This window comes from Equus asinus, chromosome 22 (assembly GCF_041296235.1).
Source record: "Equus asinus isolate D_3611 breed Donkey chromosome 22, EquAss-T2T_v2, whole genome shotgun sequence".
Lineage (NCBI taxonomy): Eukaryota > Metazoa > Chordata > Mammalia > Perissodactyla > Equidae > Equus > Equus asinus.
Window position 1 is genome coordinate 48,962,181 of NC_091811.1, and position 24,612 is coordinate 48,986,792.

Here is a 24,612-nt window from a genome sequence, read left to right on the forward strand (position 1 = left end):
GAAGAAGTTAAGAAACATGGTGGGGAAAAATAAGAAGTTCAAATATACTCTAATAGTCTTTCTAATATGAGAGAATTGTGAGACTAGGGAGAGACAAAATGGGAAGACATAATGGCGGAGAGTTGTCAAGAAATGGAGAAGTCAGTAATTCTCAGGATTTAAAAAAAAGCACAAATTGCTTCAAGTGGGAGGAATAAAAATGAACATATTTATTAATACAAGGTAGTGTACATGTGTAACATCAAAGATAAAGAGAAAACTCTTAAAAGTCACCAGAGGAAGTAGAAGTAAGACATACATATGGTTAAAAGAAAAAATAGAAACATAATAAACGAGTACAAAGGTTTCTCTCACCCATCACCTAGTAGCAGTTTCATTTCCCAGTAGCCACCACTCACTAATGACAGTTTCTGTTTTTAGTTCTTCAAAGTTAGTCATTCTAACTTTAAATTATTCACTAAAACCTTTGACTTGGTGTATCAACTCTATGGCACCTATGACAGATAAGAAAATTAGTGTACTTCTTTCTATCTTGCCTTTCCTCCTGCTCCTAATTTCAGTTTTAGTTAATGAAATATTTTTTACAATGTTGAGATTCATAATATTTTCATCCTATTCTGTAAAACAATTAAATGTCTCATAATTTGTCTATAGGTTATTTCTAAATACTAAAAACCAATAATTAGCATTTACAGCATTATGATTGTGTAAATAGTATGTTCCAAAGAACCAAGCGGCATATTTGACTACATAATAAATAAAATAGAATCCTATATTACTAAAACTTTGGAAGTGAATTTTCCATGCTTTTTTACTTTCAGAGTGGCTTCCTCCTCCATCCTCCGGACCTCACCCAGCTGCCAATGATTCTTAAATGCCATTCGCCTTGAATAACTTTTTTTCACACAACGTGTCTATGTTTGTAAACAGAATTTGAGTTGTTTCATGTTGGAAAATGTCTTTACTTTGTGCTCAAACTTTGCTGATTGTTTGAATTCTAGATTCAAAATCATTTTCCTTCATAATCTTGAAGACATTTGTCTCAACTTCTAGTTTCTACTGATGAGTCTGATTCTCATTTATTTGATTTTTTTCTTCTGAAGGATGTTAGAACTTTTCTCCTTATCATCAACTGAAATTTCTCCAGGATGCAAATAAATGTGAGTGGTTTCTAAAATTCATCTTGCTCAGCAGGTGGAGAGCCCATTCAAATCAAAAGACTTGTATCTTTCTTGTGATCAGAAAAATGCTGTGTTATTTTTAAAATGGTTTCCTCCCTATATTTACTCCTTTTAAAACTTTTATTAGTCAAGTTATTAGGCCTCTTGATCTATATTGCTAAAATTTTCTCTTTATGTTCCATCTCTTTGTCTTATTACTCAAAGTTCAGAGATCTTTCCCTGATGCTATGTTCAAAATAACAAATTTGATTTTCAGCTGTGTGATATTGTGATATAATAAGAAATAAATATTTGGTTTTCATTCCTGGTTCCTGGCACAGAGCTCCTAATGTAATGCAATAAATTAATATTTGGTTTTGGTCCCCAGTTCCTGAAATAGCTCTGGAATGATAAAGTCAAAGGAGCATCTTTTGTTATTCATAACAAGCCCCTTTCGACCACACCTAAATTTATGTTAATGTGGTGATTTCTGAAAAGCCCCTAAGGTTGGGGGCTGGTTGCCAGGGGAACCAAACAGATGATTAGAAAGTTGAAACTTTCATCCCCACCCCTTACCTCCAGGGAGAGAAGAGAGGCTGGAGGTTAAGTTAATTAGTCGGGCTTATGTAATGAAGCTTCCAAGAAAAATCCTAACCCAAGGGGTTTGGAGAGCTTCCAGAATGGTGAACACAAGGAGTGGCTGCGAAGGTGGCACACCAGGAAAGAGCACGGAAGCTCCACACCCCTTCCCCATACTTTGCCCTGTGCATCTCTTCCACCTGCCTGTTCCTGAGTGGTATCCTTTTGTAATAAACCAGTAATCCAGTACGTACACTGTTTCCTGAGTTCTGTAAACTGTTCTAGCAAATTATCAAACCCGAGAGGGGAGTTGTGGGAACTCCTGATTTATATAGCCAGCCAGTCAGGCAGAAGCACAGGAGATCTGGACTTACTTCTGGCATTGGAAGTGGGGACAGTCTTGTGGGACAGGTTACTGTGGAATCTGATGCTAACTCCAGGCAGACAGTGTCAGAATTGAATTAAATTATAGTACACCCAGCTGGTGTGGGAGAATTGGTCCATGTGGGGAAAAATCCCACACACCTAGAATCAGAAGGAAGTATTGAGAGTAGAGCAGGAAAACATAGTTTACTTTTGAACTGTATATCTGTTTTATTTTTCATCCCAATGAATTATTTTTCACAATCATCTTCTTAATTTCTAATTATTTGTTCTTCTTCCTCCTTTTCATATCAACTTTTTTTGTTTTACAGATGCAATCTTTTCTCAAATCTTTCTAAGGATACTGAGTAGAAGTTTCAAAAGCTCCTTTTGTTCCCCAAATCATGTATTTTTTCTAGAGTTATTGTTTGTTTATCTTGGCCCTTCTCTTTCATATGGCTTTTTCCTTAAATTCTTAGCAATCCTCGTTCATATTTATGAATGAAGAGTATATTGGTTAGCTGAGACAACTAGTACTCGGGGTTCCTGTGAAATCGTGCAGGCCTGTTTCTCTGATGGTTTGCTCCCTTGTAGGTCCTGTGGAAGTGGCTTCTCTGCAGCTTGTCTGTGTGCGGAGCATCCTGGAGAAGCCCACTTCCAGACTCAGCGGTCTCTAGGACAGGTGCCTCTGGGAGCAAAGCGCTGTGATGTACTTTCCTCTTGGTGGAGCTTCCATTCCTGCTTGTTCCTCATTGTGTCCTGTAGAGGCCCTAATACCCATTCTGGAGTCCGTTCACAGGCTTTCTTTATAGACTAGATCACAGCCTTATCCTATGGGCAAAAATGGCAGCCTAAACAGACCAAGATGTCCGACCTGCGGTTCCCTGAGGAGTACCTGGTCATTGGTTCCCTGTGACCCACGCCTCCTCTTTATTTCTGTTGACTTACTTGGAGCTGCTCTGGGGCGCCCTCTGGAAAAAGCCCACTGATCCTGGTTTACCTTGGCTTTATTATCTTTCACAGATTTTTCCAGCCCTATCTGCTTTCTGGCTTCTAGGAATTCTAAACTTCTGTTTGTCAATGACACTGCTAATATTTTTCAGAACTTTTGTGGTTTTGTTCTTTGAAGAAGTATTATTTTGTTTGAAGTTCCATTGCTTGAATTCCTCAAGGCTAGGTCCTAAGCCCCCTTCTTCCAGTCTACTCTCAAGACTTCAAATACCAAGGACTCCTCAAGCTTCATCTTTGGCCCAGGCTTCCCCTAACAGATATACAGCCTTGCATATCTCAAAGGCAGTTTAAATTCCATGTGCCAGAAATCTAACCCATGACAGTTTCCGCTTCTTCCAATAGTTCCTATCCAAAGATTGTTGTCACCATTTATCCAGCTACTCAAACCAAAAACATACGCATCTTCTGTTATAAATTTTTCTTTCTTACCCCCACATCCAGTCTTGTACAAAATCTGGTTGATTTTACAACTAACTAAAGTAGTTCTCAAATTAGTCTACTTCTTTCCCTTTCTTCCACCATCACTCTTGTCCAAGCAACCATCATTTCTTACATCGTCAACTGCAACAATCCTAATAGCTGTCCTTGAATCCTCTCTTTCTGACCTTCCCCATGGATTCATCTTTCACACAACAGCCAGAATGATCTTTTAAAAACAAAACTTAGATCATATCATTTATCTCTTTAATGTCTTCTGTTTACTCTTAGGATAAAATCTAAGATTCTCAACGTGCCCACAATGTTCTACATGGTCCGCTCACTTCTCTGGTCTCATCTCCTTCCACACCTTCCGCATCTTGCTGTTCTAGCTTCACTAGCTTTCTTTCTGTTTCAGGAACTGTGTTCTCTATCACCTCAGGTCATTTGCACATTCAGGTCACAGAATCTGGAATGTTCTCTCCCTCCTGCATTCCGCGCTTTACTTAGTCAACCCCTCGAAGGGGTTGCAAGAGCATACATGGCAGTAGCCCTGAGGGCTTCAGCTAAGGTCTGCTTCACTTTGAACTTATTCATAGGCACCTCACTGATTTTATTCACATTAAGCCATGCTAATCCCAGGATTAAAAAAATACGTATCAAACACTCATATGGCACTTTCTACATGCCAGACACTGTTCAAAGGGCTTCACATCTATCAACTCATTTAATGCTCCCAGCAGCCCTCTGAGGCAGGTACTAATTTTGCCCTTACTCTCATTTTACACATGAGATAATGGAGGCACAGAGGGGTTAAGAAACCTCCTTGCCATCCACCTCTGTCCTGTTGTCTCCACTAGAGAGGACTAAAGCCTGGACAGGGGACAGAAACTCAGGCTTAGGATAAATAAAACTAGTGTAAATCCTGGCCAGATTAACTAACTTTTGTTTTTTTCTGTCCATTTGCAAAATCAGGGTAATAGCATTTACCGCCAGGCAACATTGTGGGGGTTTAAGTGAGATTATGCTGTCAAAGCTTGGTGTGTAGTAGGCCCTGAATAAACTTAAATCCCTTTTCTCTCTTCCAATAATCACAATCCATTTGTCCTCTTCATCAGCATGCAAATATATACAGTATTTTATATGTATATCTATATATACACATAGTTTACCTTAGACAGTTATAAAAGAGGACTTTACAAATCTCAAAACTCTCACAAACATTGTAAGCTAGGTAGGCGCCCTTTCAAAGATAAGGAAATTGAATCTAATCTTATGTTATTTTTACTGTATGTAAAACACTTATTCCACTCTCTTTTGAAGGTGATATGATTTATCCCATTAAGTATGAAATAGTGGTTTCTTTAAAACAAACCACTCGACCCTAATCCTAATTTTGGCCCTGGCCAAAAGAGATTGTCTCATGAAAGTTGGAACACTTTTCATAGCTCCCATCTTTAGCTTTGAAGATTCTAGTACTGATTGATTTTAAAGGAGCAACAGCTCAAAGCACAATTTAAAAAGAATTAGAACATTATGAGAAACTAGATATTCTGAATCATTTGCCAGCAGCACAAAGTAGGTACTTTGAAGCATTTGGACTACACCATAATTCCTAAAATTTAATCACATGATTAAATTTCAGTATAGAGGAATTTTACAGATGGCATTTATTTATTCATTCCACAGATATCGAGAATAAAATATGAGCCAGAAACTGTGAAAAATAAAGCGTGAGTAAAACAGACTCCCTTCATCTGATGAACTCTACTTAGCAGAAAAAATAGATTTTCTTGTTTTTAAAGATTGGCACCTGAGCTAACATCTGTTGCCAATCTCTTTTTTCTCTTCTACTCCCCAAAGCCTCCCCAGTACATAGTTGTATATTCTAGTTGTAGGTCCTTCTGGTTGTGCTGTGTGGGATGCTGCCTCGGCATGGCCTGATGAGCAGTGCTAGGTCCGCGCCCAGGATCCGAACCGGTGAAACCCTGGGCCCCCAAAGCAAATTGCGCAAACTTAAACCACTCGGCCACAGGGCTGGCCCCACAAAATAGATTTTTGAACAAACTGTTATAGTATAACAAAACTAACATTTTTACTTTTTTCTCTGAGCCAATATTTACTGAACTAATCAATGAATCATGGATGGAAAAGAATGATGCTGGCAAACACTGTGATTGAAAAGTATAATTTTCAGGCATCACTGGTGGCGTAGTGGTTAAGTTCCTGTGCTCCACTTTGGTGGCCCGAGGTTCACAGGTTTGGATCCCATGCATGGACCTACACATCACTCATCAAGCCATGCTGTGGTGGCATCCCACATACAAAAAATAGAGGAAAGATTGGCATAGATGTTAGCTCAGGGACAATCTTCCTGACCAAAAAAAAGTATAATTTTCATAGGCATAGATGCTTCTGCTGCTCCCCGTCTCAGTACATGGCACCTCCATTCGCCCCCTGCTCTTGAGAGGAATCTGGCTGTCAGTCTGGACATCTCTCATTCTCTGTCCTGACTCCTGAGCCATGTCCAATCTATCACCAAGTCCTATCAATCCTTTTTTCAACATTTATTTAGAATTCACATGCATCCCTCTCCATGACCATACATTATTCGAAATGACTACTTGCTAAAGGCCCCCAAAATAATTTTCTCATCACTTTTTTAGAATAAAGTCAAATTTCCTAATAGGCTGCAAGGGTCTACATGTTCTAAGCACACACAGCTTGTTAGTGCCATAATAAATCGCATCTGCCCTCACTCACCAAACACACCGGGCTCTTTTCATTTCCCCATTGCCACTGCAGGACCTTTTCTCATGCTGTTCCCCCTTCCTGAAATGCTTTCCCTACGTTCTTAACCCAGGTGTCTCCCAAAGTTAACCAAAAGAAGCTGAAAATCTTTAAATGCCGTGTGGTCAGAGGGGCCCCACATCTAAATTAAATTTTCCCTTATATGTGCTCATAGCATGTTCTCCTCTCCCTCACAGTATTCATCACACTTTGTAGGTACACTTTTAGTTGTGTGACTATTTGATAAGTAACTGTCTCCCCCACTAGGCAGAAAGCTTCATAAGGTGGGGCCAGCGCTGGGTTTGTAGACTCTACATATTTCCAATATCTAGAATAGTGCCTGATGTTATAGTCTACTAAGACCAGTGCAACTTAGTATGATCTTCATAGATCCAAGTATGCATTCTTGTAATAGCTTCATAAGTTAATATTGTAATAATTCTTGTTATAGTTTATAGTGAAATGCAAATGTTCCCCTCTGGTTGCCAGGCGAAGGAACAGCTTTGTTGTACAAAGAATGTGAAAAATCAAATTTGGTTTGACAGAACTTTCTGTAGTGTAGCCCTTCTCCCCAGTGAAGTTAAGTTTCTCTGTGATATGAAGAGATTTTGCAGAAACAGACTAGATACTCCAGGGCAGTAACTTCTGCACTGTTGCTTCTATTTGCTCATTCATAAAGATGCAAAATCAAAACTTGAAACAAAGATATTTAGAATACTATCACCATTAGAAAACTTTGTTTCATCGCATTTATTAGGAGATATCTAAATGTCCTGATTAGCTGATTCCTTATACCCAAATTCTACCTATTAAACATCGTAATGTCTTGTTCTTTGAATAGGTTCTTAAGAAACTCAGGATGGAAGATTCTCAAAAAAAAATTTCTCATGTTTCTACTTATGTAGTTCAACTTCAGAGAAAGACATCAAGTCTGGGAAACAAAACTGTCCTTGAATCAAGAGACAAAAGTTATGACCCTCCCTAGTTACTGCAAACATTTATTTTACCTGATAAGTGAAAGTGAAAAGGGAGCTAACATTGTCAGAGCATTTCCCATCATGGCTATCTGTTTGGTCTCTCATGCCAACCCAGTTTTGATGAATCTACTCTGAAATCTAGGTTTAGGTAGCAGACGGCCCACAAGCCATTTACCCTTTGGTTGAGCAAGTGGGAAGCAACTGGTCAGGCAACTCCTTGCATCCAGGAAACTGACTTAAATCCACGTCCAAGATATATCTCAGATAAACGAACAGACCTTTGACAACAAAATCAATCTAACATTATCTTTATATCAAATTCTCTTAAACAATTTCTCCAACAGCGCCTTCCTAGTCACACATCAATAGTCAGATGGCTTATTTGTCTATGGCACGACTTCTCACAGAAATCAGCATCCATAAAAAGCATTCACTGTCATTGTCTGAGGTCCATCTTAGAAAAGAAACTGCTATAGCAGAAGAACCATAGTTACTTGACTACTTCCTGTTGCTCATGCTAATATTTTAGCATTTCCATTTTTCCTTTACTCAGACATAACTTAGAAATAATATCCAGGGAGAACTAGAAAAGTTAAAATAAATAACCCTATGCTGAAGTCCTTTCCCTTTGCTAAGAAGATAACATGCGTGCTAATAGAAGAATTATAGCAGCCGTTTGATGAGGTATAAAGGACTATGCGCAAAACCTGCTTACAAACCTTCCAGCTCTGTTCGTAGAAGACTTAGATTCTCTAGTCATCTTAAAAATTAAGAAACATTTTAAATTTCTACAAAATTTTAGTTCCTATTTTCCAAGCAGTAGTTTCCAGAAATGTACAGAGATATGTAGCATATATGATATTAACATAGCTAACTCTTTATGCTATACATATTAATGCATGATATTTAATAGCCTTCATGAAATGTGGATGCAGTAAATTCCAAAATGTCTACATTCTATATAATATACACTTGACCACTCCCAGAGGTATTGTTTTCTTCTTAAAATAAATTATTTCTCTTTCTTTAAAGTAACTCCTATATTAAAAATAACGCATAAAGCGTACTGCATAACAAGGTTAAAGAGAAGTCAAGAGTTCAGCCTTCCAATACATTTCTCAATACTTAAATGTTACTAATATACTTCTTAGGAGTATAAATAAAAGACTTTATTGAAAATCCCAAAATGTTATCTAGGTAAAAATCTGACTGACTGAAGGATCTTGACCTATAAAATAAATGGCAATCCTTTCTAAAAATCACAGCTAAATCTCTTTAGTTTGTCAAAAATAAATTTTCTTTCAGCCAACTGTCCATGAATATGATAAACATCATCAGTTAAAATATTTTTTCTCTGAGTTATAAAGCACTCAGTTTTGTTATCACCTGGGCATTTAATTAATACCATCACCATGTGCTCTATAAGATGCCCAAAATACAAGGATACTTGAATCCACTGAGAATTCTCCTCCTGTCTGATTAATAAATTTGAGTACAGCTCTTTTTTTAGTTAATTGATTCCAGTCCTTCAAAATCTAAAGCTATGTTTATATTCTACACAATTTCTCAGTTTCTTCTAGTAAGTTTGCTCTAAAAGTACTCCTTCATTAAAATGGTCACATAAGAAGACAAGCTAAGACAACTTTTTTTCTTTTTCATTTGACAATGATGCAGCCCAAACCCTTAGGCTTTCACATCTGCTGCAATCACGTGTTGTTCTTTCTTTGTAGTCTAAGTTTTTGTGGGTAGTGTTGTTTCCAAGATAAAGAAAATCTTTAACATTAGAACATTGATAATGCACTTCTAAAACTTTATATATTTTCCTAAGACAAATTACCTCAACTCTTCACTCCATTCAACGATTAACCAGGACTTAAATAAATAAATAATTTTTACCTGCTTGTTTTGCAATGTTTTGCTTTCCTATATCCACTGCCCTAATTTTATGCTCAAACCTAAAATTATCTGCTAAAAGAAAACTGCAATCAGGATCTGGGTAAATAATTTCAATGCCTGACATTATATTGAACTGATCCCTTTTTAAAATGAGAAAAAAATTACTCAGGTAGTATTTTCAAATGTTTAAATTTGTAATGACTAAACAATCAACACCATAAAAAGAAGAAAGGAAGCCTTGTTTTAACCCTGCAAATATTTATGGGAAAAACAGCTTTACCTTAATTGTTTATCCAGTCCTGTGCAATCTTTCCAGAATTGTTTGGAAGGGCAGACTCCTGCAACAGAGGTGACTTATATGAACCTTTGGCGATCTAGACAATGATTTAAAGACCAGTGGGCGTGAATGAGACAAGCCAATCATCACCACCACCTCACCCCAACACCTCCCTGTGTCTAACTTGCGTCAGCTCTTTAAAAAAAGAGAGAAGCTAAATCAGTTTACTGTTGTACATTTGGATTCAACATCCGTTACACCCATTTCTATTTGCTTTTAGAATTCTGGCTTTTATACAACAAAACCCTCACTTACTGAAAGTTTTACCTTGACTGGTGTCATTCCAGATCAAGATTCTATAGGTTGATTGACCGATAAATCCAGAAATGTTAATTTTTCAAAAGGTTTATGAATTGAAGTCAAACAGTACAGTAACCGTAATATTTATGGAGTCAGATTGTTTAATGAAATATTATAATCAGAATGCATGGGAAATATTAATTCTATAGTAGGAGAGTCATTTGCTTTAGAATTGTTGATTCATCCAGAGGAAATGATACAGAATGACAGAGACTTGTAAATGGCACTAAGCTACTCCAGGTGACATGAGGTTGGAAATCATGGGCTGTTATCAGCCACTGCTGTCATTCCAAAGGCAGTGAGCGGGGGAAGCAGAAGCCTGTGTGAAGTTTTTAAAGACTTTCTAAACAAATATTTTCCCCCTGTCAAAAAAATTCTACTTGGCTCTCCACATATCAGAGGAAGAGTTCACGTGCGTTAGCAAATAATTGATTCTGTTATGAAAATGTATCAAGTAGACTTATCATTCTGAAAGTGAGGTGAGAAAAACAGTTTAAAAATTAACCCAGAATGAAGGGTTCTTTGCCTTTTCAAGATTTCTAACATGAATGAGCAATCTGATAACCAATCGAAAGAAATGCTAGATTACAACAGTTGAGTCAATTCCCTATTTCTATAAAAAACGACTAAACTTTGTTCTTTGAATAAGAAATTCTTAAGTTGATGCAAGACATTAAACATTAAACAACACGTCCAGTTGCCCATTTTTCTATTCCTTTTCAGATGTGCCCATTTGGTCTGTTAACTTTAACGTGGTATCTTTACTTTTATTTGTCTGTTAGCTTGTTCCTTATTTTCCAGACAATCTGGAAATTTTAATTTTATCTGATGAAAATTACTATGGTCTAGAGAAAAAATGATAACAAATATACTAACTTTAATTTCAGGGAAATTTAAGGAATATTCCTTTTCAAATTACTTCCATCATTTAATTGTGATCTTTCCAACTTAAGACTTCCTTCTACTTTCAAAGTTATCAGATGGGTATAAGACTAAGCAAGCAAAAGCATGCAATAATTGTTAGAAAATTAAATACTTGTAGTAAAACTCCATTTAATAGTGGCTCAACTGTGAATGAATGTACTCCACTGTGTGAATTCAAACTATGATATCTTCATATAAAATAGGGTGGCGATAAATGTAAAATATCTAAAGTTTTACCTCTCTTAAAATTTTAAGTGTTTACCTTATAATTCTGATCTTCTTTGAGTATACTAAATAATTATAGTAAATTAGAATGTTGGATTAAAATACAAAGCACACATAAGAGTGTTCTATGAAGGGTCTTATATTTTTTTTGAACCTATTCTAATTGCAAAATTTTTATCACAAACTTTCCTAACACTGACTCAAGAATCAAATATACACATTTGAAGTTAATTTGACAAAAGTCAGGTTAATTAAAAAAGCTTAGGAACTTGTTTGCTGTCTGACTATTTTCTTCCCTTGATATTTGACATGTTTAGACATAGCAAAATTAATGAAGAAACGTGTGGTCTGGTCTTGACAAATCTCAGTGTAACTTTCCTTTCATAAGGAAAACACAAATTTAAACATTACGGTTTAATGTTCTGAATATTTCTTAAAATGATACATGATGTAATTTCATATACATTTGGTAATAGTTCTATGCTCTTTTGAGTTTTAAAACATGGCCAATGAACTATATTCAGTTAGACTCTGATTTGGCTCAAGTATCACTGTAGAAACAAACAATGAACTAGAATATGTATAGACTTAAAAAAAATGAATAAAAAGAAAAATATGTGGGTAGTGAATAATGAAGCCAATCTGAGCAAGGAGATGACAAACACTTTAACTGATCCTTCACATGAGGAAGTCATATAAGCGCCACCACGAACAGGTATATGAGACTTGATCTGTGGGTGCCGGGGGGCGGTTTGCAAGGGGTAAGATAGGTCCACATAAAGGGATAACTGGCTTCCTGGACCATAACGTAACTAATGTCAGCAGAACCGCACAATATGCCCCAGGACTCCAGAAGATGAAGAGTCCCCAGGGCCCGAGGCCACCCAAGAAGGCTCCAGGGAGCCCGCGGACTTTGAAGAGGGCCTTAAAGTCCAGGTGAGATTCTAATAGGTAGAGAGAAAGGGGAAAGACATCCTGGATGAAAAAATGCAGTCATGCTAAAGCATATTCTGGCAACCCTGAGAACCAGTCTGGCTGCAGTAGAAACTTTCTGGAGCAAAATAGGAGAATAGAATGGATTAGTCCAGACTATAAAAGGCATTAAGTCTACTGACCTCAGATTTTTATCGATGAGGGTCTCTCGACAGCTTCTGAAGAAAATCATAAAATCACCAGGGAAGGGATGTAGGTGGGATGATGGGGTGGAGATAGCGGTGGGGACAAGGAGGACAGTGAGGAAGTTGACTAATAGTTTGGCTTTGGCAGTTGTTGCCTGTCTGAGAATGATGGCAGAGGAAAAGGCACATGGAAAGGATTTAAACTGGGGTCAATGGTAGTTTGCCTGTTTCTCGTACTACTGTTTCTATTTATCGCTTTCACTAGCTCACAATACATGCTATGAATTTCATGTGCTCATTCTCTGAGAATCTAGAAACTTGCAACAAAATCTTCATTTTTCTTTACATAGAGATGGGCAATATACAGTGATAACTCATCAATTTCAGCACCTCTTCCATCAATCTGTGGATATCACTTCAAATAGTACAGAGGAGGGTCTTAGAATGTAATATCCCAAAATAATGTTATCTACTGAAAGTACAAAATTGTTGGGTCAAAATAAAGTGATTCAGATCATACCTATGCATTGACTCAGGATTTTTCTTGCCCATATTTAAAATCATTGATCATCTTATTTAAAATTTCTACCTTCAATGATGTCCTCAAAGAGAAAGTTCCAGCTGGATCAAGTCAAAACTGGCTAACAATTAAAAACAGAAAATCTCTTAGCCAGACCATCACGGCATTTTGCACTGACACTGGGAAAGATAGCCTCTTGTTCTTATCACCACTGTTCCAAAATTTCTAATTTTAATCATGAGACAAAATAATACTTGGAAATAGAATCTGGTTATGGCCAAATTGGAAGAAGACAGATAGAAACAGTAAGGATTAAGAAGCCAAATTACCTAAGTTTTAGTAATTCTGTGTTGCCTTGGTGTCTGCACTCATTTGCTTTTCTTTGTTCCTACTTCAATTTCCCTGTAGGTCACCTATCTTTTTTTCTGGATTCTGTTTCTTTTTAACTTTTGTATACTGCACTGTTTTTATGATGTCTTATTCTCCAAGAAGAGTTACCTTTTATCATTTTCAGCCTTTAGACTTGTAAACTCAAAGTCTAATAAAGCAGATCAAGTGCCAAGACTAGATGTGTGTCCTCATCCGACAGCCAACATTAGTGCTTCCGAGGAGTAACACTTCCGTTAGTCCAACTGCTGTTTCTGGTACTGTAGGTAAATGTCTATCTGACCTACCGAGTCATTCCTAAAAACAGAAGACAGTAGCACCATTGCAGCTAGAAACAAGATTTGGATTATTTCTTTTTAATGTAGGATTTACCCTCTGGCTTTTGGGTTTCTGGCTTACAGCGATGAGGGGAATTTGTGATTTTTTTTTTTTTTTTTTGAGGAAGATTAGCCCTGAGCTAACTGCTACCAAACCTCCTCTTTCTGCTGAGGAAGACTGGCCCTGAGCTAACATCCGTGCCTGTCTTCCTCTACTTTACGTGTGGGACGCCTGCCACAGCATGGCCTGCCAAGCAGTGCCATGTCCGCACCTGGGATCCGAACCGGCGAACCCCGGGCGGCCGAGGCAGAATGTGCACACTTCACTGCTGCGCCACGGGGCCAGGCCCTTTGTGATCTTTTTTGATGTCACGGTTTGGCACTCCAAATTCTTCATTTTATGTCTCTTAATGTGGATACATGCAAAAAAAGAAAAAGAAGGAAATCCATACAGAAATGTTACAGAAGTCTTTCTAAATCATTCAAATAGTAGAATTCCATGTTATCCTGAAGGTGACTTGAGCACTATATACTTGTGCTACCATATTCTGTGCATCACTTGCAGAGGGATGAAAGCTTAGGTATGCCATAGGTGTCTCTCTTCACAGTTATGTAATTATTAACTTCAATTTACATTGTAAGAAATAACGAGGGGCCAGCCCCATGGCCAAGTGGTTAAGTTTGTTCGCTCTGCTTTGGCAACCCAAGGTTTGCCGGTTTGGATCCTGGGCACGGACCTAGCACCGCTCATCAAGCCACGCTGTGGTGGTGTCCCACATAGAAGAACTAGAATGACCTACAGCTAGGATATACAACTATGTACTGAGGCTTTGGCAAGGAAAAAAAAAGAAGAGGAAGAAGATTGGCAACAGATGTTGGTTCAGGGCCAATCTCCTAAAAAAAAAGAAAGAAAGAGGGAATAAAAGAAGAAAACAATGACTATTACCCAAAAAAGCCACACATCAAGTTAATCGTAAACACAGAAGTAAAGATTAATAATTTTTTAATTCCCCTTCGACAGATCCTCTCAGATATCCATGGAAACTCAGGCCACATCTATCTTTTGAGGCTCCAAATTTATTTTTAAAAATTTTTAAAAATCCAAAACAGGGTTGCTAGGTTGTAGTACATTTTCAATATTCCTATTTAACAAAATAACACTTTAACCCATATATAATATAAACAACTTTATGAATAGCCTCATTTGATGATACCTTCAAAAAGTCTAAATTTGGGACCTTGCTGAATATGAGACCCCAAAGGGGTTCCCAGCCCAGGCCCCTGGGAGAGGCTTTGCTTTTCTGTTCTAAAAACCTCCCTGAGCAAGGGAAATGTCACCACCCATGCGTTCCGAGGAAATGACTTAGTTGATGGCATGCCCCCTCTTCAGCCCAGCCTAAACCACCTTTCCAGTACAATGGAGCATTCTGGAAATGTTTGAATAGTCAACTACTGCGTCGCAAAATTAGCAAACAAGTTTGGCGCAGTTTGACAAACTTACTGACTTTGCCACAGACCTAAATAGAAAATTCCTTTTAGCCTCAGCTGACGGAAAAAACAAATTAGAAGACAGCTCATATTGTTGTTTTGTTCTCTGCATTTCCTCATTTAAGCAACTGAAATCCTCTGTCCATTTCATTTCTTAATCCCACGTTGAAACGATGCAGAGGAAAAGGTGTCACAAGTTCACTGCAGGTTTCTGCCTAAGCAGATACATCATGGTGAAGACAGGTAACGAGGTTTCTGCGGTGTCTGGGTGATTTCAACTTCAATAATGTATGGAAATTCCAAACGTTAAATTAGAGCTTTTAGAGGCTTGCTTTAAAGAATGATTCCTATCCTTTAAAATGCCCGCTTGAGAAAGAAATAGCACTGCTAAGAGACGTATAATAATGATAACAATACTTCCTAAACAAATAAGTCGCCTTGTTAATTTAAGTTCTTCGTACAGAACGCAGTATTAATACAGTGCTAGGTTGTTGACTGCCTTTCTAGTTAATAGCAATGGATGGTGTAACAAATTCCATTCTTTTCGGGCCACAGTACACTAATTTCCATTGCTCTCTTTCACATTCCCCCTCATCCCTTTCCTTTAAAAGCAAATTCCCTCCCAGAATGATGTCTGTGCATTTGGCTTTTGTAATTTCATCAGTGACTGGAGTTTGTCAACCTGGTGTCATCTTGCTTGAATTTGGATTCCCAACAGTTTCTTGAGCTGTGACCCAATCGGCTGCCTGGCTAGAGTGGGATGAGATAGAGGACAAAGAGGCAGAATGGCGCTCAGCAGGATTTTTAAAGGAAAGGGGCTCTCTCGTAAAAGGTGATAACATGAACCCGTGCTGTAAAAGAATCAGTGTCCCAATAACAAAGATATGCTCGGGCTGGCCTTTTCGGTATCCTACCCAAAATGTTGAAATAGGAATGCATGCCCACCATGAAGTGTTCTTCAAAGGACTTTGAGCAGAGCAAGCTATATAATAGTGACGTTGACATTTTCTAATGGACTTTTCAGTGAAGGCACAGGATTTCCTGAGTCAGGTCTCCTCAGTGAGAGGGCAGGTTTCTGCCTGGGAATCTCATCTCTCCTGCTGGGCTGTAAGCAACTCCAGGGTTGGACCATAATGTTGTCAGAGCTCTTAATAGGGCGCTTGTTGACTGATGTCCTGTCCTTTGCTGCCAGGGTCACCAGTGCCCAGCATGGCAAGATTAACTGAGTTTTTTGTACTTTATGGGTTGCTTGAGTCAGGAATTATAATTCCTGGAGGGCTGGGTATAAAGTTGGTAGCACCAGTCTTTCTTTAAATATAGGAAAGCTGACTCAGAGAAAGCAAATGTCTTGACCTCATGCAGCACGATGGTAGCAAAGGGGGGACATTCAGGCAGATGGTCTATTTAGGAAGTGTGGAATGGATTCAAGCATATCTAAACAGCCAATTTACATTAACTAACTGTAAACAATCTCTTGTTCGTTTACCCCAATTAATATTAGCCTATGCCTGGTTCATAGTCGGTACTGTATAAATGTTGAATGAATGAGAGTTTCTATTAAAGGCACTGATTCAATCTGTGTATCCAAAACCTTTCTTTAAAACTTATTGATGAGGAATGTCAGGAGCAGGAAACATTGTAACAATTATTCTAACTGATGGATCCACTGATATGTTAAAAGGCAGTAGCTCCTTTGGTGCTCAGAGCCGCTGTGAGATGGTAAAGTGAATGCGCATGCTGTCTGCATTAGTCCCTTCACAGAGAGCTGCCTTCCTGGAATATGAAGCAGTAATTACCAATCACATGTTCAAAGAATATTCTAAGAATAATAAGGGCATAGGAAAACAATAATAAGTTTTTAGAAGCAAGATACAAAGTCTAATACTAATATGATCCTTATGTTGTTTTTTAAATTAAGTAATATATATATATATAATATATAAAAACATATGCAAAAGAAAAAATGCCTGAAAGAACATATATCAAAATATGAATAGTGGTTATTTCAGATTATGGGAATGTAGATAATCTTTTCTTTTTCTCATCTGTATTTGCCAAGTAACTTTTAAAAAGTATAGATTAGGGGCTGGCCCCGTGGCCACGCGGTTAAGGTCATGTGCTCTGCTTTGGTGGCCCAGGGTTCCGCTGGTTGGGATCCTGGGCACAGACATGGCAGCGCTCGTCAGGCCACGCTGAGGTGGCATCCCACATAGCACAACCAGAAGGACCCACAAATAGAATATACAACTATGTACTGGGGGGCTTTGGGGAGAAGAAGAAGAAGAAAAGAAAAAAACAATTGGTAACAGATGTTAGCTCAGGTGCTAATCTTTAAAAAAAAAGTATGGATTATTATAAGAAAAACAGTAAACATTACTAAAAACAAAAGCAACAAACAAACAGTTCCTCCCTTATGCTTTGCTACAATTATTAATCAACCCACATAGTAGCCACTAGCTAAATCTCTACTTGTAGTGAGAACATTTTGGGTGCGTGACCAGCAACAATCAACTCTCTTAAAAAATCTTCAATTCTCATGTGTTATTTAGAGTCTAGACAAAATTATACATGTCCAGTTTGTTCTGGAAGGATGGGTTGTTTCTTCCCCATCAGCAAGAGGTACTCCAATAGACCTCAAAATATTGTTGAGAAAAATGGAGATTTTTGAATATATTTGAGCCTCAATATTTTTCCGTAATGCTATGAGATAGTTTCTATTACAGCATGATAAGGAGTCATCTTTATTTACTCATTCAATAAATATTACTGAACACCTATGTGCCAGACTTTATGGTAGAGGCTAAGGCAAGAGAGAGAATGAAAAAATAAGATACAGTTCCTAGTCTCTCAAGGGAATCCATTACTTAAGTAGTCATGATGTTATAATGTGGTGGGTGAGATGTGCGTGGGAACTGCGGGCAAGAGAAGAGTGGCACCCACCTAGGCTTGAAAGGGACAAAGAAGACTTCCTGGAGAAGGTGACAGATGGGCTCAGACTGAAAGAATAAACAGGAGCTGGCCAGGGGCAATGGGGTGGGGAGCAGACTGCAGGCAGAGGGACAGCATGAGCAAGGGCAAGAAAGAAAGCTCCCAGCCACCTGGAGTTCCTGGAACACTGAGGAATGTGACTGTAGGGGTCACTGGTGCAATCACAAGAGGTTTGGGTGCCTTGTCTTCTCTTTGTTCTGTTTAGTTCAAATGAGTTCATAACAAAAGCAGCTGATCAGTGCCAAAATTTCAGACATGTGAAGAAAGTGTGATTCCTTAGAAATTGTGTTAATAAAGGTCGCCACAAACAGTAAAAACCACCAGGCTAGCACGAGCCAGTTCTTGCCTGCATTGCATCCCTGGAGAGAGTGTTCGCCTGGGCTGGGACCATCAGGATTGTTATGTTATACAATTTGGCTAAGAACAGAAAAGTTCAGGTTCATGAGGTATTTTGCTTCAAATAATGTAAAATATATGAGAAAGGAGCTAATTACAAGTCTTAAGGAAATTGAACTTTAACTCTAGAAATTTCCACTCTTTCTCTATTCTTTCCTAGATATTTGAAGATTATTTTTTGAGTTAAAATCCAAGGTTCCACACATTTAACCTTTTCTTAATTATCGTAAAATACATCTGAGTACAGACTGATACTTAAGTAAATTAGATCAGTAATTTACCCAGTAATATTAATATCTTAATTTGCAAGCCTCTATAGTCTCTAATTCTTTTTTACAGTATTTAGTGTAGTGTGATAAGTAACAACTGGAAGACTGACACTTGCTTTTTAAGATGGGTGATCTGATTTTTATATATGCATAAGACAATCGTATTTATGCAAATAATTTTGCTCGTGCCCTTTTCTCCAGTTAAAAAGGCTGATGGCATTTTCTTGGAAGCTTGCTTAAGACTTTTAACATTAATTTTTTCAAAGGAATGCTGAGAGGAGCTCACTTTTTCTGTCTTGCAACTGTCTTGTTTATCCTTTCTAATCTACAAGGGAAGGCTTCTGGCACCCAAAGGATCTGAATGGCTGAACAAGTCCTTCCTCCTTTGTTATGCTAACATTTAGCAGTGGATTCCCATTCCGAAGATTGGGGTTCAAGTTCTAACTCCATCACGTACTAGCTGTGGAAGTATCAACAAGTCAGTAAACTCTCTGGGCCTTCATCTTCTCATTTAGAAAAAGTATATAATTGGGGCTGGCCCCGTGGTCTAGAGGTTAAAGTTCTACGTGCTGTGCTTTGGTGGCCCGGGTTTGTGGGTTTGGATCCCAGATGCAGACCTACTCCACTCATCAGTCATGCTGTGGAGGCATCCCACCTGCAAAGTAGAGGAAGACTGGCACAGATGTTAGCTCAGGGCGAATCTTCCTCAAGCAAAAAGAGAGGAGAATTGGCACCAGATGTTAGGTCAGGGCAAGTCTTCCTCACAAGAAAAAAAAAAAGTATTTGATTTCTGGGGTGACAACAGGACCATTGGGAGGCACAAATGAAATTCACTCATTCATTTATCGAGGATCTACAATGGGAGGAAAATACACTTGTAAACATGACTGTAGTTTAAACTGGCAAAATAGTTATTTCTTTCTTCCCACGGAGCTCCTTTGCCACTCTTTGGACTAGAAAACTTAAAAATGTAAATAGGTGGTAGGTACACTTATGTAGCAGTAAAAAAAATAGTAAAGTAGTTGTCTAACAGAAACATGTTGGATGTAAAATTCTAACATTTGACATAAAATTCTGGTTTTAAATATTTCGACTTAACTAATTCTCTTCACCAAAATTTTTACCAAAGTTAAAAGGCGAAGAACAAATTAATTGTCTTTAGTCTTTTTTTCTTTCCCATTCCTGTTTTTAAATAAATAAATTTTTTATTGCGTTTTCACCCTAAATCCCCCAAGTACATAGTTGTATATATGTTTTTTTTAGTTGTGGGTCCTTCTAGTCGTGGCATGTGGGATGCCGCCTCAACATGGCCTGATGAGTGGCACCATGTCCGTGCCCAGGATCCGAACTGGCGAAACCCTGAGCTGCCCAAGCAGAACCACAAACTTAACCACTTGGCCATGGGGCCAGCCCCGCCATTCGTCTTTTCAATCTGTCAATCAAGCAATCATTCCATGAGGGAGTAATCACTGAACATCTATAATGTGCCCCGAATCATGTCCATCAGTGCCTCCCTGTCTTTAGGCTTTCCTTCTATTTCCGAATGTCTGGCTCTGTGTTTTCTGAGTGACCACAAGCCTTAGAATAACTAAAGAGCTCTACAGTTGAGTAGATACACAGGAAAGTTCTGTTGGTATCTACGTATATATTAAATTATGTGTTCTATGTTACATATATGAAGACAGAGATCTGTAATCCTGTATCTATGTTTACATTTATATCTAGTAGGAACCATAGTGCTTATTTTTCCTGTTCAAAGAAGCTCAGTTTTTATCCTTTAGTTCATATGCTATGTTCCTATAAGTGCACTGTTGTCTTCTCACTGTAATTCCAAATTCTTTTACCAAATATGGGACTGCCCTGTGAAATGCAGAACCTATTGACTCTGAAGTTCAAATTCAAGCATTCAGATGTGATCCCCATTGTACGCCATTCCAATGGGATCTCCCCATTCCCCATAGCTAAGAGACTCTAGACCAGGTAGAGTTAACGCCTCCCTCCTCTGTGCTGTCTCTGCTTCCTACAAGCTTTGCTGTTGTGCTTATACGCTGTCCTAACATATCGGTCTACATCTGCCCTTCTAGACTTCAAAGTCCTCAGGAACAGACACAGTATCTTATTCAGCATAGCACAAGGTCAACTAGTATAGATTCTGGAGCTCGACTGCCTACACTTAAATCCGATTCCTGTCACTTATTAGCTGCTTTGACTTTGGGCAAGTTGTTTGCCATCTCCGTGCCTCAGTTTCCTCATCTGTAAAAAGGACATAATAGTGCCCACCTCACACTGCTGTTATGAGGATTACTGAAGTTAATATTTGTAGAACATTTAGAAGAGTGTCTGGCACAAAGTAAACATGATGTAAGTATTTGTTATATATGTATATTTAATGAATTGTCTGTAACTTCAAAACCTAATATGGTACCTACCTGATAAGTCTTTGCTGAATAAATAGATAAAGTCATGTAAATATTCTGGAACTCAATTTTCTCTTTAAAACTGGGTCTAATAAAAGCTATTACACAAGGTTACTATGAGAGTTAAATGAGCTAATGGATATTTAAGCACTATAAACGTGAAAGGTATTTTTATTGCCGTTCATTTATAAGAGCAATGTGATATTAGCAAAATTGATCATAGAATTAAATTCATTTCAACACCTTTTGCTTTGGAAGGGTATTGTTACTGCTTATCGGACCATTATTTCATTTGTTAAACTATTGATTAGCACTGCCGAAAAGCTAGAAAACGGCAGGTTTTGACCCTGACCCATGGAATCTCAGAAAACAACCTCGTAATAAGATGGTTTGCAAAACGTGTTTAACGTTAACCAACCTGTGAAGCTGCACAGCACCACGGTACATATTTACCTCTGGGCCTGTGCTCAGAGGCAGTGTTTAAACATACAAACTCACTGGTAGATTTTGGGGGGTTTGGTTAGGCTTTGCTTTGGGTTATTTTTCCTTTTGGTGAGACTGACAAAACATCAAGACCCAAAGATGTGCCAAGACACATTTTCTAAATGCCAAAGTAAGTGATCTACATTTTGCTTACCCCTTAGGATTTGAGATTTGTGGGCATTTTTGTACTAATTCTGAAATTTGCTAACCACATAGTTTTGGTCTAATCGTAGTGAGTTGATTCAAAGGTAAGACCTCTTTAAGCACTGTGAATCAGTGCACGGTAAGCTGGCAGTGTAAACAGGTGGCTGGCTCTCTTCGAGGCAGCTCCTTGATCAAACAGGACTCCATAGCTTCCATCTTTACATCTCTTGAATATAAGGAAGTCTTACAAGCATGCATATATTGCTACTTCTCATTAATTTGACGTTAACCTGGATAAGACTGCTTAGAATTTGAGTTGAAGTCTGAAAGACTATGGTGTCAAATCCCTTATTAGGTCTAGTTTGATTCACTCTTTGAGATTTAGAAATGAGGAAACACATATGTAGGTGTTTTCAAATAGAAAGCTTTATAGAAATTAAAAACATTATTTTAAAATCTTTAGTGTTCTTCTCATATGTGTCAACAACGAAAAAACCAACAATCCAATTAAAAAATGGGAAAAAGATCTGAAGAGAGATTTCCCCGAAGAAGATATACAGATGGCCAACAGGCATATGAAAAGATGTCCAGCATCATTAGCTATCAGGGAAATGCAAATCAAAACTACAATGAGATATCACCTCACTCTGGTCAGAATGGCTATAATTAACAAGACAGGAAACAACAAGTGTTGGAGAGGATGTGGAGAGAAGGGAACCCTTGTACACTGCTGGTGGGAGTGCAAACTGCTGCAGCCACTATGGAAAGAATTATGGAGTATCCTCAGAAAATTAAGAATAGATCTACCATTTGATCCAGCTATCCCACTGCTGGGTATTTATTCAAAGAACTTGAAAACACAAATGCATAAAGATACATGCACCCCTATGTTCATCGCAGCATTATACACAATAGCCAAGACTTGGAAGCGACCTAGATGCCCATCAAGGGATGAATGGATAAAGAAGATACGGTATTTATACACAATGGAATACTATTCAGTCAAAGGAAATGATGAAATCCAGCCATTTGTGACAACATGGATGGACTCTGAGAGTATTATGCTAAGTGAATTAAGTCAGAGGGAGAAAGTCAAATACCATATGATCTCACTCATAAGTAGAAGATAAAAATGACAAACAAAGACATAGCAACAGAGATTGGATTGGTGGTTACCAGAGGGGACGGAAGGAGTGGGGAGGGTGAAAGGGGTAATTAGGTTCATGTGTGCTCACGGACTATAATTAGTTTTTGGGTGGTGAACGTGATGTAATCTATACAGAATTTGAAATATATTACGATGTACATCCGAAAGCTATATAATGTTATAATCCAATGTTACTGCAATAAAAAAAAAAAGAATCACTACTTATAGTTCTATACCTGAAATTATGGATACTTCTTAACAGAATTTTCATTAATTTTGAGTTGTTTTCCTTATAATAGTCCCAATATTATATCTGTCTCTCATCTATCTATTGATCCTCCTTATACATGGTGTATGTTAGTGTTTGTGTGTTTATTGCTTGTTCAAAGAATTTTATACTGTACAAAATTCTATTGTTTTTATGTTAAATTTTATATTGCACATTTCTACAGTGAAATACAAGCCAAATAATAAAGCTAACTTGTTTATTTGAAAAAAAAAACTTTAGTGTTCTTATAAAATATTCTTATGCTATTTCAGAAACATGCCAGTTTTTTCACCCATTAGGTGCTATGGGTCTAAACGGGAATGAATACAATGCTGATGGAAGCTGCTGATGTCCGCTCTGATAATTTACTTGCTTTCCATCTCTTTCTCTTTCAAACAGTTGGTCTTCCAGTTGCTGAGATATTGAGCTGTTTTCACATGAGTGTAAATATACTGACAGGACTAACTTCCTGTTTTTCTCCTAAACAGAATAATATTGAAGTATATTTTTTACACAAATATAGATGTTTTTAAGCTTAGTACCTATTCAGACTACTAAGATTCATGGTCTCAACAACTTGAAATTGTTTAATTTTTATTAAACAACTTGAAGTTTAATTTTTATAAGGTAAATTTAGTCTTAAAAAATCAATCCCACTATTTGGTGGTAGGATAGCAATACCTAGTCTGCTGAATTATTCATTGTCTAATGTATAGTCCTCTAGACTGGTTTTCCTGGGGCAATCAGTAAGTAAACAAGATTAGCATTACTCAGGGGCCAGCCCGATGGCGCAGTGGTTAAGTGTGCGGATTCCGCTTCGGCGGCCCAGAGTTTGCCAGTTCGGATCCTGGGTGCGGACATGGCACCAAGTGTCAAGCCATGCTGTGATAGGCATCCCACATATAAAGCAGAGGAAGATGGGCACGGATGTTAGCTCAGGGCCAGTCTTCCTCAGCAAAAAGAGGATTGGCAGCAGATGTTAGCTCAGGGCTAATCTTTCTCAAAAAAAAAAAAAAAAATTAGCATTACTCGCATACCCAATTAGGGAAAGAATCAACAGGAGCAAGAACCACAACACAAAATACAGAAAATGAAGCTGCAGGGAGTTGTTGAAGAAGCTCCTAGGATTTTACTCAGTGTTTTCTGGTCATGTTTGTGTCACAAGAAACATTATTTAGATATCTCTTTAATATCCAGTATAGTTTATTTTTATTACACTAATATAAGGATTTATGAATATATGGCAAAAAGATGAAACGCATTTTTAGATGCCTTCTCAGCAGAGAAATCTCCTTATGATGAACTCAATAAGCTAAATCACTCCAGCTACAGTGAAAAATTTGAGGCTCTGTTTATTCTTTTTTTCCTAGGATTTCAGCACACAAAATTACTCAGTTTCTATACGCATCAGCACAAATGTTTATACATAGCCATGAGGAATATTCAGGAGTATATATAAATTCATTTTGAGTATGCAGAAACAGATGAGGCCACATGGCTTTGTGGCACATGAGTTTTCACCTAAAGTGTTTAAGAAACAATTTTCTTTCAAAGCTTTGCATGATCTCATCCAATCACAGCTATTCTATGTTGGGACTGCTGAAACTATTTAAGAATAATTGACACAAGGCTTGTATTTGAGTAAATTTGCGGGGGAAATAACTTTTCAAGGATTCTAAGTGGTTCCTATC

The 24,612-nt window shown here is 37.9% G+C and overlaps 1 protein-coding gene across 6 annotated transcripts in view; it reads right to left on the reverse strand.

The window, feature by feature from the left end:
* The window catches only part of SLC38A4 (solute carrier family 38 member 4), a 70,459-nt gene that overhangs the window by 30,415 nt on the left and 15,432 nt on the right, over window positions 1–24,612 (reverse strand). For 2 of the 6 annotated variants that reach the window (XM_044756146.2, XM_070495040.1), the window contains exon 2: window positions 9,474–9,531. The exons of the other annotated variants lie outside the window; for them this stretch is intronic. The gene's annotated coding sequence lies outside the window, so the exon portion shown is untranslated. The remainder of the gene's footprint in view (window positions 1–9,473; window positions 9,532–24,612) is intronic. 6 annotated transcript variants of the gene reach the window in all.